The sequence below is a fragment of the Acanthochromis polyacanthus genome, chromosome 11 (assembly GCF_021347895.1).
Source record: "Acanthochromis polyacanthus isolate Apoly-LR-REF ecotype Palm Island chromosome 11, KAUST_Apoly_ChrSc, whole genome shotgun sequence".
In the NCBI taxonomy this organism is placed as follows: Eukaryota; Metazoa; Chordata; class Actinopteri; family Pomacentridae; genus Acanthochromis; species Acanthochromis polyacanthus.
Genome location: NC_067123.1, coordinates 15,825,842 through 15,842,747, shown reverse-complemented (window position 1 = coordinate 15,842,747; position 16,906 = coordinate 15,825,842). Strand labels below are relative to the sequence as shown.

At 38.8% G+C, this 16,906-nt stretch overlaps 1 long non-coding RNA gene, 2 other non-coding genes and 1 pseudogene across 3 annotated transcripts; all 4 read left to right on the top strand.

Annotated features, from left to right (window-relative positions):
- Positions 1-3,428: 3,428 nt before the first annotated feature.
- LOC127536303 (U2 spliceosomal RNA) lies at positions 3,429-3,619 on the top strand. The gene has a single exon (XR_007945295.1). It is a non-coding gene; the product is annotated as a U2 spliceosomal RNA (small nuclear RNA).
- A 744-nt stretch (positions 3,620-4,363) lies between these two features.
- Positions 4,364-4,534, top strand: LOC127536309 (uncharacterized; annotated as a pseudogene).
- Positions 4,535-5,112: 578 nt separating this feature from the next.
- Positions 5,113-16,906, top strand: LOC110965737 (uncharacterized). The gene is made up of 4 exons (XR_002596681.2): positions 5,113-5,170; positions 10,343-10,572; positions 13,031-13,085; positions 13,866-16,906. It is a non-coding gene; the product is annotated as an uncharacterized LOC110965737 (long non-coding RNA).
- On the top strand, positions 5,580-5,743 carry LOC127536292 (U1 spliceosomal RNA). The gene has a single exon (XR_007945284.1). It is a non-coding gene; the product is annotated as a U1 spliceosomal RNA (small nuclear RNA).

Genomic DNA, 16,906 nt, shown 5'->3' with positions numbered 1-16,906 from the left:
TTGGTCTGTTGAGAGGAGGATGGCATGGATGAGCAGGACGGGACTGGTGAGCTGCAGAGTAGTCGTCCTGGTAACTGGACCTAACTAGAATGAAATAGAACTAAACAGAATGTTGTTGATAGCATCTGTGATACCAATCATTGTCTCCATTAACCGACTAATTATTACGTTGTTCATACAATGTTAGAAAGTGTTACCAAAAATACCTGTAATAATTTCCATATTGCTAAATGCCTTGTTTTATTTGAGGTAAAACTGAAAACCACCAAAACAAAAACAAAAAAAATTAACAAACATCTGTGTATGAGAAATCAATTCATTGAATTTACACATCTGCAAAGCTGAAACTTCAAGAACAAACAGCATTTTACCTTGAAATTGTGAAAATAGCTGCACATTACCAGTACTCTTTACTTCACTGTGTTAATTAGATAATTTGAATTAGTTTTAGACTTGCATTAATGATAATGCTAGCAAACAGTCTATTGGTTCTTCAAGGGAAATTTCAACGATGATCATATATTTCAGTAATATGATTAATGGGCCATTGTGTAACAACGTGGGAGGTTTTGAATACAGGTCTTGTAATGAAATATGGCTGCTGTTTTACTCAGTTTTATAAGGAATTTTTTCATAGCCTGTTAGCTTACCAGTGGCTAACTGATTAGCAAACAACAGGTCAATGTCAACCTCTGATCACTGATCCTGTGCCCGGACCACGTTAAATGGAGTACCGTTCATAATATTAATGTGGGACTATTATAGCTAGCGTATTCATAGTAGGTTAACAGCACGGTGTTAGAGACATAAGATTTACCAGGATCAGCAATCTGCATGGCAGATTCCTCCAGCTCGGCTGTGACGTTCAGGGCCCCGGCTGGAATCATGGAATGCAGCCCGTCCAAATGGGGATTCTTTTGGACGACCACTGCTGCGTCCCCAGAAGCCGGTGGTTAGTTGGTGAAAACACAAAGAACTGGTGCTAAGTCAGGCACTGATTCCGAAATTGCACTGGAACCAGCTTGGTCGAAAAGCGGTAACGTCTATGAGAAAACTGTGCCTCTTGTTAAGCACTGCTTAAATGTCTTTATATTTTAGGACGATTTCAAAATAAAATTCAGTAAAATTGTCTTACGGGTGGGTGTCATTCGTTGTCGTTTCTCCAAACTACCAAAAGATCCAGAAGTGTATGTATAACTACAGTTTTGCGAGATCACGCAAAATTTTTGTGAGATCCAGATAAACTTTCTCTAGATTCTTCCCATTTTTTCTCCATGTCCCTTCCGGGGCTCCGTAGTATGGTGATGTACATGAGCAGGTGAATTTTTTTTTAAGTTTATTGAAAAAACGTCAGTTGCTTAGGCTGGCTACCACCAGCCTGAATCTCAAGTGAGATACAGGCTGGGTACCTGCTATTCATTTTCTTGTAGGGGTGGAGCAGTTTAAAATTTTCCACAGCCGTTGATTGGGCGCTGCATATGTCAGTCAGTCTGGGGCAGTTGAAGCTCACAGCCAATCGTGTCACTGCTAGCCGCTGACGTAAATGCAGAGCGACGGCAGCACCACGAAAAAGAATCATTGCTGTGTTTGCTCATGTGTTTGCTTCTTTCGCCATGTCGCCGGACGATTCTTGCCGTTTATGTAAAGTAAACATGAGGGAAAGTGGACCCCGTGTTTATGCACACTCCACAGATATGTTTGTGTCAAAAACAACGCCGACCATATCAGATAGGTTAGCGATGATGGACCTGATAGTCACCCCGGAGCCGGAGCAGTCAAACAGATGCTGCCAGCGCTGCACCTCCACACTCGGTCGGCTTGAAAAAGACTTTCCTTTATTCAGGCAATGGGAAGAGAACGTCCGGTTAAGCAGCGTATCGAAAAGACAACGTGAACCCACCCCGTCCAAGACACCGAGGACTTTGAAAAAGACCTGCCCAAACCCACCGAGTCCACTAGCTTGTTCCTTCGGAAACACGACAACAAAGGTAACGCTTCTTCTCAAACAACCCATCATGCATTGCGCGTAGTCGCTTAGTGTGCGTCATCGTCTAACTGTCCCTCCCCGTCCTGTGATTGGATCCCTGACTCAGGGACAAATTCAACCCCAGGTCGCCAGACTGCCTAGTAAACGAAATGACAATGAGTGCACAGGCAGTCTGGGTATTCCCAGACTATCAGTTGCTCGGAATTTTCATAAATTGTTACAAACCATGGTGTTAGAAGTTGATTTTAGTTTAATGGGAGCTGTTTGGCCTCGTCTTTCACACTTTGTCAACTGTTTTCGGTGTTCTGTTGGTTTTATGTGTTCGGCCCGTTTAAGGTCGAGGTCAGGCTCAGGAAGTCTGCGCCATTTTGTTCAATCAGCGCCGTTTCGCCGTGTCTCAAGGTCAGTCGTAGGTGCGGTGAATCGTGGCTTGGAGTTATTACTTACCGGAGTACTACTTAACGAGTGGACGGCAACATTTGGTAAGTTTAATTGTCCAATAAAGCTGCACATTTTTATGTTTAGACGACTGTATCTGAATTAGCAGTTCTGTGATGCAGCAGAATTAGCAGTTAGCTAACTAGCATGCTAAACGTAGGCCCTCTTCGGTCCTTATATGTTTTCATGTGTGATTTTCAACATGTTAAGTTAGCAGGCTAATATATTAACAACCAGTTAATGGGTTTTTAGAGTTTGCCGACTTTCCAGCTCATTGCATAAACTTCAGTTTAGTACAGGTGTATGTGAGTGGTAGTGGTGCTGAGGCCCTCATTAATTGACGTTATTTTAACCGTCATGTCTGACACTGTTGGTGCTCATATTGAAGAGTAATTTTTTCTTCAAGTCTGCTTTTCAGTAGTACACAGTTCATTCAGGACAGTTGAATTTCATTAATTGCACTTTCCACAGTAACCAGCTGGTTAGTTAATATTGACAGTGTGCTTGCTGACTAGTTAGTTACTGCTGAGCCGCAGAACATAAAGTGTGTAGTTATCTCTCTTCTCCACTAGAGACCGCTGTAGGAGCTCCGTTTGTTGTGAATCGGGATCACAAAACACATGATTTTCCTTAAGATCCCAACTTTATTCTGCTTCATGAAGTTAACCGAAATATTGTATATACATATATTCAGGAGTTGTATACATTGTCTGATGTGTATGCGAAGGAGAATTAGTTTATTTGCAGTTTCCGTTTCTCTGTTTCCTATTGGTCTAAAACGTACCACGTGTCCAGGAAGCCACACGTAGGTGCATTTACGAACGTTCGTCGATTTAATTTACTGCAACAAAACAATAGCACTGTTACATGAGGTCGTTGTAAATCGTTTGTGTTTTGTATGATGAGCTATAATCTGTAATTTGGCTGTGGTTTTTATTTTTTATACCGCGAGTTAGATTGACGGTGCAGAGAATGACGCCGTTTCCTCCGACGTCTTCCTGGTATCGCTTCTCGGCCTTTTGGCTAAGATCAAGTGTAGTATCTGTTCTTATCAGTTTAATATCTGATACGTCCCCTACCCGGGGACCATATATTAAATTGATTTTTGGAACAGGGAGATGGAATAGGGGCTTGCTCCGTCCACTCCACGCATCGACCTGGTATTGCAGTACTTCCAGGAACGGTGCACCCCCACTATGGATGTTGAAAATAAACATGGAAATTCAAGCTGTAATTATAGCTACGGCCATTTTTGATGTTATACTTTATCAATTGCAGTGAACGCTATGTTTATCAAGTCACTGCACATATCTGTATAATTATGTGGATGACAGATATTTAGGCTTTAATCCTGGTTTCAATAGTCTCTGATTATTCAAAGTTTAATTTAATGACTCATCTGATCTTTTGTTTAATGTGAGACACCTGTTGTGCCTTTCATTTCAGTTGTCATTTTTCTTTCTCTTTGATAGAATAGAATAGAAATACTTTATTGCTCCCCAAGGGGAAATTATGTAAAGTGTAAATAGTGTATGTGCAATGCATAATCTGCAACCCTTGAAATCCTTGATAAGTAAGTTTAATCTTGTTGATGTGTTGAGAAGAACTGCATATCAAAAGTAATAGTGACATGTGGGAGGTTAGCAGAGGTGACCAGGGTCATTCATTTTGACTACTGTTGAGCAAAAATACTGTCAGCTTGAAGATCTTCTGTTAATTTATTCGGATCATAAGTTGTTGTAAGGTGAAGTAAACCTGGACACTTGCAAGCATAGATAAGGCCACTGGAAACTAAGCAACAAAAAAGCACATTTAGAGATAAGAGTCAGACTCAAACCTTTACGTCACACTGTGAAAGACAACTGGGAGGACATAGAAGCCAGGATTAGTAGATGTTTAGTAGGATTCTGTAAGAGGAGAACAAATCATGAATGTAGGACTGTTTTAATTACAAAGAAATCCAGACTCAGTTTAATATCTGATACGTCCCCTACCCGGGGACCATATATTAAATAGATTTTTGGAACAGGGAGATGGAATAAGGGCTTTCTCTGTCCACTCCACGCATCGACCTGGTATTGCAGTACTTCCAGGAACGGTGCACCCCCACTATGGATGTTGAAAATAAACATGGAAAGTCAAGCTACAGTTAGCTATGACAGTTTTTGATGTTTTACTTTATCAACTGCAGCGAACACTGTGTTTATTTTGTCACTACACGTATGTGTAATTGTGTGCATGATAGATATTTAGACTTTAATCCTGGTTTCAGTTATCTCTGATTACTCAAAATTTAATATAATGACTCCTGATCTTTTTTTAAATATGAGAAACTTGTGCCCTTTATTTTACTTATTTTTCTTGCTGTTGGATAGAATCGAAATATTTTATTGATCCCCAAGGGGACACTAGCAAGTATGGCAAAGGTTCTGGAGAGGGACATGCAACTCAGCAATATAGAATTAGTACCTAGTTTATTCAGTACACTTTAATACAACTAATGAAGTCTCATACAACAGTCCTGAAACAAATCCTCCCTTGATGAAGGTTCCTTTGTTCTGGCTTTGTAGAAGCGGTTACAGAATGGCTGTATGATAACGATGGGGCTGCAATAGTGTTAAATTGTTAAACCATACATTATGATGAAACAGTCAGTGCTGTTGAGCCTCCAGAGCAGCAGGTGGCAGCAGCAGGACAGTCAGTTTCCTGTGGCCAGTGAAGAAGGAAACAGGAAGTGGTCATAAAGTGAGCAGCAAAGCGTTTCTTTGTGTGTATATATTCTTTTTTTTTCTGAATATCAGGTGTGGATCAAACAGTTTTTGGTGGCAATGTGATTTAACTTTGATTCAGTTGAACTTCCTTGTGGGCTGGTAGTGATCTGTAAGAGGGTAAATACATTAAATGTGTGATTTTTAGGTTAGCTTTTGACATGCAAATACAGCATTGCATGATGGTAAATGTAGTCACATATATTTGAGGTAAAATGTGAATAATCTTGCCCAGCCTTTCTACAAAGCTTCCTTTTTGTGTATTGACATGATGTAGAGTGTGAGCCCATTGCAGCCTGTGAATTAGTGAATTGGTATACCGTGAGATTCATGAGTCTGCTGGGTTTGTGTGTGAATGAGGCTGCTGTGCGTTCGTTGTACAAGTCATACTTACCTGGCAGGGGAGATACCATGATCAAGAAGGTGGTTCACCCAGGGCGAGGCTCAACCATTGCACTCCGGTTGTGCTGACCCCTGCGAATTCCCCAAATGTGGGAATCTCGACTGCATAATTTCTGGTAGTGGGGGACTGCGTTCGCGCTCTCCCCTGATAACATGTTGAATGGAAACTGCAAGTTTAAATATTAATGAGATCAGATGCGTTGTTTAGGCTGTTTAAGGTGTTTGCTGTGAGTATGTTACTTATTGAATTGTGTAATATAGAGTTAACAACAGGACAAATGATCATGATTCATATGTTCAGTTTAGAGTTGAATTGTGCAGTTATCACTGTTCTCCACTAGAGACTGATAATGCTCTGGAGGTTGTTGTGTAGTCTGCTGCTGGACTGTAAACACATTACAGTTTTCCCTCACAGAGAACTCACATGGATTGTTTTTGTCACAAGTTTAACATTTCAGCATATCACATAGCCAGATTGTCTCTTAAGAAGATGCAGAGGATCGATGAAACAGATGATTTGCTGTAGTTATCCATGAGGGGAAAAGCTGAAAGGAAAATAGTAATAATAATACATTACATAGATGAATAGAAACAGAGTAGCTTTCATTAGAAATATTGAATTACTTATCAGATTCTAAAAATGTACAATGGCCTTCATAAAGTAGAAGAGTCTCATATTTACGATTCTTAATGACCAAGCGCCATCTTGTCAACAAAACAAAGTATTTTGCATCCATCATATACAGTGACATATGATACTATATTACTGCTATATTCAGCTGCCTGTGTTGATCCCTTCAGACAGCTTCATCCCCACCTTCATATTTGACTGTAAATTAAGACAAATTTTATTGTATTTAAAAATTAGACATTTTATGCCACTTTTAAGAAAAATTACCAATGATAAACAGAAAATCTTTTTAAAAAACAGTTAAAAAGACAAAGCTTTTTAAAGTTGTTAAATTACAGACCATATATATTAAAATCACTAGATGAATAGTGTTAGTTTACATGTTAACCATAAAAACAGCCAAACTGTAAATCACATCCACATTCAAAATCAATATTTTTAGAGCTTGTTTTCTGTTTCAGTTATTGTTTCACTTCCGTATGAAAGTTTATTTTGCATACAAAACCAGACAGATAATTTTCTATGTTTTTCTTTGTAAATTGTAGATCACTGGAGGCCAGTGAAGACATTTTTTCCTTTAATTTCTGCTTCTGGTTTCTGCAGACTTGGAAAGATAAGACAGAAAGCAAGTCTCATAATGACTTTTCTTTTGAAATTAAATATATACATACAGTTTTGTTTTTAAATCAAAATATGTTATACGTACAGCGTTTTCTTTTTAAATTAAACATGTTATACATAGTGTTTTCTTTTGAAATTAAACATATATTGATATATTGAAGACCGCTGAATCAATAAAATGAACAGATAATTGTTGTGGTTAAACATAAGTTGCTTCAGTTTTGGTTCCTGTCTGTAAAATCGATGTGATTCAGAAAGTTCACAACTTCAGTTTTAGCAGCTTCCTTGCGACAAACTGCTCCCAGCACTCCAGCTACACTTGAAACCTAACCGTGATACTCGCACAAGTTAGCTTGTTTAGCCCATCTTTTCTACCTTCAGACAACTTGTTTTTAGCAGTTCTTCAACAGAATTTAATATAAAAGCTGCAAGCAGCATTGGTCGGATCCTTGCATCCGAGTGGCCCGGCTGTCCCACGCATGTCCACCAGGTGGCGCTGCACCTGAGAGTATATTTCGACCTATGGATGTTATTGTGGCCGGACTCTGATCACACTTGTATAGTTTGAGGCAGATTGGAGCTTGAACAGGCCAGTTAGACATCACTTCCTGTTTCATGGCGAGACATCCAAAATGGCCGCATTCCGCTGGTTGCCATGACCATGCCGTCAGACTTTTGGGGACCGTTTAGCTAACTTTTAATCACCCATGACAGTGTTTTCTTAATGTAAATGACTAAAATGTACACAAATTACCTAGAAATTAACTTACATTTATTGAGGTGACCGACAACACATTTCCTCAATATGGCAAAATTAAAGTGCATCAAAACAAGCAGCAAGTAAAAAAAAGCATTTGTTTACTTGTTATAAAACAACTACCAAACATTTGAAACTTCTTTAAAGTAACTTAAACAAGCTATTTAAGCTGTAGGACTAGTTAGTCCTTGTGAGCTACTCTCTTCAAGTTTCCCACCTATCAGAGATATCACCATTAAAATACATGATTGCCAGCCTCTTGGTGTTGAGTTCAATGAGTGTCTCTCTCTTGTCTGTGAGAAGAGTTTTGTATTTGGTAAAGCTCTGCTCACAATCAACTGAACTGACTGGGAAGTAGATGAAAGGCACAGCCTTTGCTGCAACTCTTGGGAATCCTACACTCAGGCCTCTCTGGTAGTTTGCAAGCTGGGGGCAGGGGGTCCCTGGAAACACATTGCTGATATGCCATCCACCGCTCACTGAGCTCTGCTGATGGGTTAGCCATGGGCTTCAGTGTTGAGTAGACTTCGATCTGCTTTTCCATTGCTGTAGCCTGTCTGGGATCAAAGACTCTGGTCAGCCTGTACACATCTCTGGCTGGATGTGTGTCCCAGTGCTTTGAGAACTTTGTGAAAGCTGAATGAAAGGCATCATGGACATTGTCCAGCACGTCGTTCTTTTCTCTAACCCCCATTTTTTTCAGTAAGTCATCTGTCTTTGGCCCATAACCGTATGTTTTTGCGGTTCCATTTGCTAGGTAGGAGCCAAGATCCTCCATGACATTGTATGCGGACACTGCTGTGAGTCTGTGGGTTCCTTCCAGGATGGTCAGGGATGTCATCAGTTTGGAGCAGGCTTCTGAGATGTAGGTTAGCTTGAGAGTCATGGTCTGCACCTTCTCCTCTCTTTCCAACTGGCTGAAGATGTTCCGGACTGCCATGCCTGTTGACTCTTCTGTCAACAAAAACTGTCTGTACAGGTGAACATGCTCTGCATGATACTTGACAGCCTCAAACCAGCTATTCCATCTGGTACACGCTGCTTCACGAGGAACCTTGGCCTGCACACACTCCTTGTTGATGAAGAAAGCCACCCATCTTCGCTTTCTAGAAGGCTTCTTGAAGAAGACAGATCTCATCCATTTCATAAGTGAGGTGGCATCGGAGAAATATCTGTAATGCTGCCAGGTTATACCCACCAGATTGATGATATGGCAGAGGCAGGTAACATGGACACTATTTGGCATCACTCCTTTCAGGACCTCTCTGTATGCTTTCAGACAGTAGGCAGCTTTATCTGTGACCACTGCCCAAGCATCATTCACATCCAGACTGTTGCTATGGAGGGAGGATAGTATGGCTTGGGAAACTGTTGAGTAATTGCATCTATCCACGAAGACCTCCACAAGAAAGTATTGGTTTTCAACTCCTGTAATAAAAAAAAAAAAGCTCCCACATGTAGTTCTAAATGTTTTTCTTTTACTGATGTAGATAAAAATTAATAATGGTAATACTAAAAACATATATTGAGTGGCTATACTGACATGATTTTGATTTGATAATTTTATTTTGAACATGTAAATTAAAAACGTACAATAATATAATTTATTTACCAGTGACGATGTTTAGGACGCTGCAGTCTCTTGCATCAGTGGTCTCATCCACAACAACGGAGTACTTTTTCCCACAGATCTTTTTTAGCATAGAGGAGATATGATGCTCAAACACTCGAGGCAGGTGAATTTGGTGAAGGCTGCTAACATTTTCAGGTTGGGCTCCTCCCTGTTTCCAGTGCTTCAGTAGAAACGGACGCAGTTTTGTCATCTTTTCCAAGGGGATGTCAGCCTCAGCACACATAGCCGCAAAATCTTCAATCAACTCTTTTCTTGAGTCCGATGACTTGAATGAAGAAGCAGTAATGCACGTCTGTAGGGACATGGTCTTGCTGGCATTATTATTGAACTTTTCCTTGTTTCTCACATGGCTTTTGGACACTATGTGGTCACTGCACATATTTTTACGTTTCCAGTCAATGGAATGTTGACAGAATTTGCAAAACAACTATTCACCTAACACAAGTGATTTGGGAACTGCCTGGGTCTGTACTGGGGGTTAGCATCGGGTTTCGCAGTTTTTTTTTGCTGATGAAGACAGAGCCACAAGGAGCTGCTTCACCATGCTTACAGTGTTTAGAAGGGGGATGGGCTCAGTCTTTGGAAGGGGCTTGCTGTGTCACCCAGATTTGCTTCCCTCTGTGCAGTTTTCCCCAGACTTACATTCCTCTTCCACATGAAAACAGCATTGCAGTCAAATTATATCGTATTCCGCGTTTAAACATCGATTCCGTTTTTAACGACGAATTAGAGCCCTGAGTGTATCATGGTTACGTTTCAAGTGCAGCAGGAGTGTTTGGAGAAGTTTATTGTTGCACAAGAAAGCTACTTTGACAGCTAAAGTTGAAGTCTGTGAACTTTTTGAATCATATTTATTTCACAAACTGCTGTTTGAAGAGGAAGAAGTGGAGATTTTTAGAATATGCACTCCAGGTTTGGCCTTTACATGAATAAAATCGCCACAGTGCCTGCCTTCGTACTGGAATTAAGACACCAGTAAGCTTATATTTCCCTCCTGGACTCTGAAGCTACCTGATGGGATGAGATCGATATCCTGGCTGGCAGAGGAGTATTTATAGGAGAAAACGTTGAGGTGGTAAATACAGGTGTACGTCCCTCTGTGCAGGTTTTCTGCCGCAGGAAACAGGAAAACAGCTGAATGTGTGACAGCTAGAAGGACATAGTTCAGCGTTCTGCTGACGGAGTTGAAGACGAGCTGGAAGGAACCTCCTGGATACTGAGGCCTGGGGGAGCAGGTGATGCTGAAGTTGGAGCCCAAGAGGACCTGAACCTTCTGCTGCTGGACTTCATCATCGGACGGAGACACGGATTGAACCAGCAGATCTGGAAACAGAGGTTTGTTAATCTGCACTGTAAAATAATCTGGTGTTTTTAACTGTTATTTGCAGGGATGTGATTTTTCCGCGAATTCGCGGAATTCCGCTTTTTTTCAGGGATGGGAATTTACCACGGATCCGTGGATTTCCACCAATTTCATTTTAAGTTTGAACACTTTGTCGCTGATACTCCCGCGAGATGGTAACGACGTTAACGGTAGCTTGTTAACGACGATTGTAAACGGCCCAGCGATTGAAAGTCGCTGCGCTGCCGCCGCCGCACACATCCCCCCCCCCACCTCCCCCCGTCAACAACTTTCCGCTGGAATCAGAACTTGCTGATCCCATCCCTGTATTTGCTGAATAATAACTGTTATTTCACTGATTCTCCCTGTTTGTTAAATTACAGAAGATACTGCAGTAGTTTTTTTTTCTGAACACTTGTTCATTCTTTTAAAGATCTTTGCTGTGATTTTGTGGGAAAAATTCTGCATATTAAGAATTTTTTACGATGTAATTAAATGGTGTTTTTTTTAAACTATTTACAGATTTTCACTGTTAAATTATTTTAAATTAAAAACTGAATGGAATTGCTATTTTTTTGGGAAAATTCAGTTTAAGATTTTTTAGAATGTGATAAAATTAATTTTTTTCAGTTTTGTTAAATTACACATAAGAAAAAAATGTCCACATTAGAAATCTCTACTTTTATGAACAGCTTTTGACCATAATCCTGTAAAAACAATGTTTTACAGATATTTGCCATCATTTGAAAGAAAAAAATGAAGGACTGAAAATTTGTCATTTTGAACTGTTATTTTTCAAGTTTTGTTAAATTACAGATTTTATCTATTATGATCACAAAAATATTGTTTTACATTTTACCTGAATAAAACAGGCCAAAACTCAAAATAAAAAAATATATATTTACAGATGCTATTTTTTTCTTCTAAAACTACACTTTTTAAAGTTGATTTTACTGTAGCTAAATAACCCAATATTGTATGTGACAGATATTTGCTTAGTGGAAGGGAAAAATTCTGTTAAATAAGATTTTCCAAATCTTTGCAGATTTGTTCAATTAATATTCACTGCTATTATTGTATTATACAGATTTTTACAATTTTGTTAAATTATAGAACATATCAAGTAAAATCACAAAAAGTATTAATTTACATGTTAACAATTTTTACGTGTTTTTACTGTATTACACCCACACATAAAAATATTAGATATTTGCCATAAATTGAAAGAAAAAATGTGTATTCAAAACAGAAAATTTTCAGTCAGTTTTGTAGAATTACAGATAATATCTATTTAAATGACTAAAAAATGAATTAATGATGGTCATCTGAAAGTAAAATAAAACATTAATTAAATTAAAAAAAAACAGCCCAAAACTGTACATAGTGTCTGCATCAAAAATCTAAATATTAACAAATGTTATTTTGTTCTTTTGCAAAATTGGACCGTAAAAGTGCAATTTTTAATTTTTTTTTTAATTTTAAATTTACATGTTGTGTTACAGATAATTACAGTTAGTGGAAGGAAAGTTCTGTTAAAAATGTTTTTTTTTAACTTTACGGATTTTCAGTTTTGGGTGAAATTTATGGAAAATGTAAAAAGTCCATGCTGTAGTGATATGTCATGAAAATAGGACATTTAAGTTGAAGCATGCAATAGCGATTTTTCTCATCTCAAAAAAATTTATTGAAACAAAAGCTAAAATCAGTGGTGGGCATATCACAATAAAAATGCTAATGTCTCATGACATGTTTGGACAGAACAGCAGCCTTCAGCTGAAATCCAGTACAATTGTGTCTCACCAGGAGCGTGATCGCAGATGTACCCAGGCAACAGCTGGCCTCTGCCTTGCAATTAGCCTCAAGACCATCTATAAAGATAAACATAGGTATTATCATCAACTAACTGCATTTGTTTAACCGCTACGTATTGGATGCAGACGTAGTCGAAGCTAAGTAACATCTCTGACAATTGCCTGTCTTCTCAAACGTAGTCGCTGTTGCCCGTGACTACGATGAAGACAGGTCGCTAATCTGAAGAGCAAACGTCCAATAAGGTCGATGTGACTTTTGCGAGATCTCGCAAAAGTTTCTTGGGATTCTTCCTGGGTTTTTTTTGTTTGTTTGTTTTTTTTCCTCCCTCCATGTCCTTTCCAGGGCTCCATACCTGGGCTCCGTATAACACTGATGAAAAGTCAGGTTTGTTACCATCATAAATTAGTTTAGTTAGTTGTAGCTACGCGTCCTGTAGGTCACAGCTGATCAGTCATAACGGATCAATAATGTTATTCGTCTTTTAACTGCTGCCTCCTTGCTGTTCGTTAATGATCAGCAGATATAAATTAATCTTTAACTTCCTACCACAGAACTCTGTTAGCGATGAATGTTGATCTCTCAGTTCAATGAATAAAGTTCAGTTCTGAGTTCATATCTCTGTTCTTTATTTTCTTTCAGTAACGCTGCTGAGGTCTGATCACCATGTCATGATCATCACACTTGACCCACAGAGGTGAGTAAGACTGCAGACTGTTTCTTCACAGCTGAGCTGAACTTGGATACAATGAAATAAAAAAAATAGAACTTTCATAAAAACTTTGGTCTGGATCAAAATCAAAATTTGTAAAAAAAAATATATTTATCCCCAAGGTGCAATTACGTGGGCCAAAAGTGGCACATTGTAAAGGGCAAGAGAAAGGAGGGGAAAAAAAAAACCCAAAAAAGGTGGGTGGGCGAAAGCAGCAGATTATGCGAGTGGGCAGACCTGCAGTTAGTAACAGTATGAGTGGTTGCTGCAGAGGTAGTAAAGGCAGTAGTGTCCATATACACTGTGTGCCAAATTATTATGCAAGTGATCTTTTCTTCAAAATCTAGAAGGCTGCTGTTAAAAAAACAAAAAAAAAACAGTTTTAGTATGATGTATTTAAGGCCTTGTGCTTTAACAAAACCCTTGTAGTTTGAATGTTACACAGCTTTGTAATATTCTTTATCATGGATCATGAAAAAATTGAGAAGAGTCATTGGGATCATTGTGAACATTTATGTCCACTGTGGGCTGAGAGAGCTACAGAAAACATGAGCTAGAGCTTGAGTTGAGGTTGTCTGAGGTGGAAGATTATCCTCCCATTTTCATCCAGTTCCTGTAGGCAACACTGAATGTCCTCCTCATCCACTGCAGAGGAAATTACCTTCGCCTCTTAAGCTCTGGCCATATTTTCAGAAAAAATTTCTTCAGCCCACCCGTGGGCCGACCGGGCTTAAGAGGTTAAGAATGTCTCGAATCTCTTCACAGCAGTGATGGAGGACCTGCACCACCTCCATCTGAAGCCTTCAGACATGAAGATCATCTTTTCTGGTACCAAGGCAGGTATCAATCCAGTGAAGGCCGACAGGTTTGAACACCTGTCATTAAGACGGTTCAGTGGATTGTTGGCTCCACACTCCAAAAACTGTGTGACATCTACCCAAGCTGATTCCACAAACAAGCCATGAACATCAAAAGAGATCCCTCTAACCCCGTTCACCCGCTCCTCAGGCAGATTTAGAACCATCCACACTCAGTCAAACAGACTGAGGAACAACTTATTCCCCAGAGCTCTGGCCAGTCTGAACTCATAATCCATAATAATGCACTCAACACCTTTAAAACGTGCAGTAATTGATCAATTGACACTTTATAAAAGGACTGTACTTTTCATTCCGTCTTTGTCTCTATTTGTGTACATACTTCCATGTGTAATTTATTTTATTTTCAGGGCTTAAAGTTTTCCGGCGCCGCGCCGGATTTCCGGCGCATGGAAATGTACCATTGAAAAAATTTCATCCATCTCCGTCCTGAAGGCTCCAAGCATGTGCGTCATTGTGCATTCAGTTGCTCCGCTTTAATCAATCAAACTCCAAATCCTACATTAAAAAATATACACCTTCTGTCCAGGCATGCGGCTTTCTGATAGAACTTTTATACAATTACAGTTCTCTAACTGCGAGTGCGCATCGACTGCTGGGCGCACGATATGCTGCGCCCTCTTGGTTCGGCATCGTCAGTGCTGCTGAGCCACTGATAAGAAATAACAGTATCCCACAAACAAAATCCAAATTTGCAAAATTTGTTGGTGTTTTTGTAATTATATTTAAAGGGAATTACTGGAAACACATTGATATATATTGCATATTATTTATTTTATTTCTGCTTGGACTGTATACCCATTCCACGTGTCCCAGCCCTGTGGCTGCCTGGTCTCTCCAGAGCGCACGGAGCTCCAATCTGTGAGTGGTGCGGTGAAGAATCGAGCAGCTGATCACTGGTCAATAGCGTTGGAGCTTGTGTTTAGCCCAAAGACGCAGATACTAAAGTTTGCTCAGACTTTGTGTGACAGAGGAGAGAGGATGTGTCTCTGCTGATTAACAAAGAGAGCAGCCGCTGCCGCGATCCCTGAACCGCGGTGTGTTGACTCGCCCCATTGGCGTAAGTGCGTCAGTGGCGATGCGCGTGCATGTCCCACAATCCCCATGGTTTCGCCACAAAATAAAAACAAACGGGCTTATGTATTGAATTTAAAAAAGTAACAAAAACACAAGTTGTTGATTTTGTTTGATTTCTTAAACTTTAAACATTTTCTATGTGTTTTACAACGGCAAAAGGAAAAAAGGAAATGGCTATTTAGTTTGCTGGCTTTTATTTTGAAAGGAAAAAAAATCAAACATCAAGCCATACGGATTTGTCCCATTATTCTACTCAGAACATCTGTTTAGTTAAATATGCACAAACTGAATGTAGCTTAGGTGATATTAACCTTTTTTATTTGAGGACATATAGGATGTCTGTAATAATGAGTTAAATAGCTCTCAGCAGATTTTCTGACCTTATGCATCCGAACGATATCTAGCCACAAACAAAAACTCTCCAATCTTAAGCAAATATTGTTAGTAAGAACAGAATGAACGTATGGGTTGTGTGAAATGAATAATGGATAGGTAGTTAAATAAGAATGTTCTTAGGCTGCTTTCACCGTTTTTTTCTTCCCAAAATATAGATAAAAAAATAGAAACATTTAAATTGAAAGCCAACTGAACAAATTATACAGTGAATACATTTTTTCCCTTATCAAAAACAAACAAAATGTGTGTCAGTTCAAGTTGAAAATCAAATGATTTAAACTAATCACACAGATTATTGAGGTTTATCAAATGAGCAGTTACTAACATGCGTATATGTGGTTATGTGCTACAGAGGGCTTCTTAATCAGATCTTTGTGAGAAATGGGCTGACTCCAGAGGAAAAGGTCAGAGTAGAAGTTCTTCAGCATGAGCAGTTCATTGCCGCCAGGACCCAGATAAACCAGATCAGGAAGGCCCGAATTTCTTTGCTAGTTACAGAGTTTGAGAGAGTCAGCATCATGATCAACTTACTTATATTGTGAGGCAATCACTAAAATTGCATTAAAGAGTTAATACTAGTACTTTTATTACCTGATTAAATACAAAGTTGGTATAGCAAGTGACATATGACAGTTTATTCTCTTGTAGTGTTCCAGAGAATATTAAACAAGTTAATTCTGTTGTCTGTGTTTTACAGTTTATTTCAACAAACAACATTTTGAACGTGTTAAAAAGAAAATGTTCAGAAAATTCACAAACAAAGCAAAAACGAAAAAAGAAATGACTTTTTCAAACAGTATTCTCCAAGCACTTAATATTCTCTTGAGACTGACACTTGAGATAATGTTGTAAGTAAAAATCGTGCCGTATGAAGGAAAGCAGCATAGTTTTGTAGCAGTTTTGTTGTGGTTGGTGTTGTTTTGAGTTCTTGTTAAATCTACTGAAGAGATAAAAATTATTTAAAGTTATTAATAATACATGTACTTGGTTTTCATGATTTTTCCCCTTTACACTAAAATAAGTCTTTGCAATTATAGTGATGTGGTATTGAAACATCAACACAAAAAAAATCTGACTTGGGGCACTTTCTAAAATGCCTTAAGTTTTGGCCGAGTAAGGTTTTACATTTGAGCAACAATAAAATAGTGGGATCATAATGGGCATTATTTCCACCAGATGACCTCATATTTGCTCTGAATTAATAGAATCTCATATATATTGTGTTTTAGTGCGTTTTAAAACACATTTAAATACGTTTATTGACACTATAAATTGGATCTTAGAAGTTCAGGCTCAGGATTTTTTCTCACTTTAAGCCCTGTATTTTTATACATATATATCCTATATTGTGATTTCCAGTGACCACTACAACTCATGCTGCTACTGTAAGAGACTGCCAAAAGAATTTCATTGTATGTCCACGTACATTGATAATAAAGATCTTATCTTAATCAA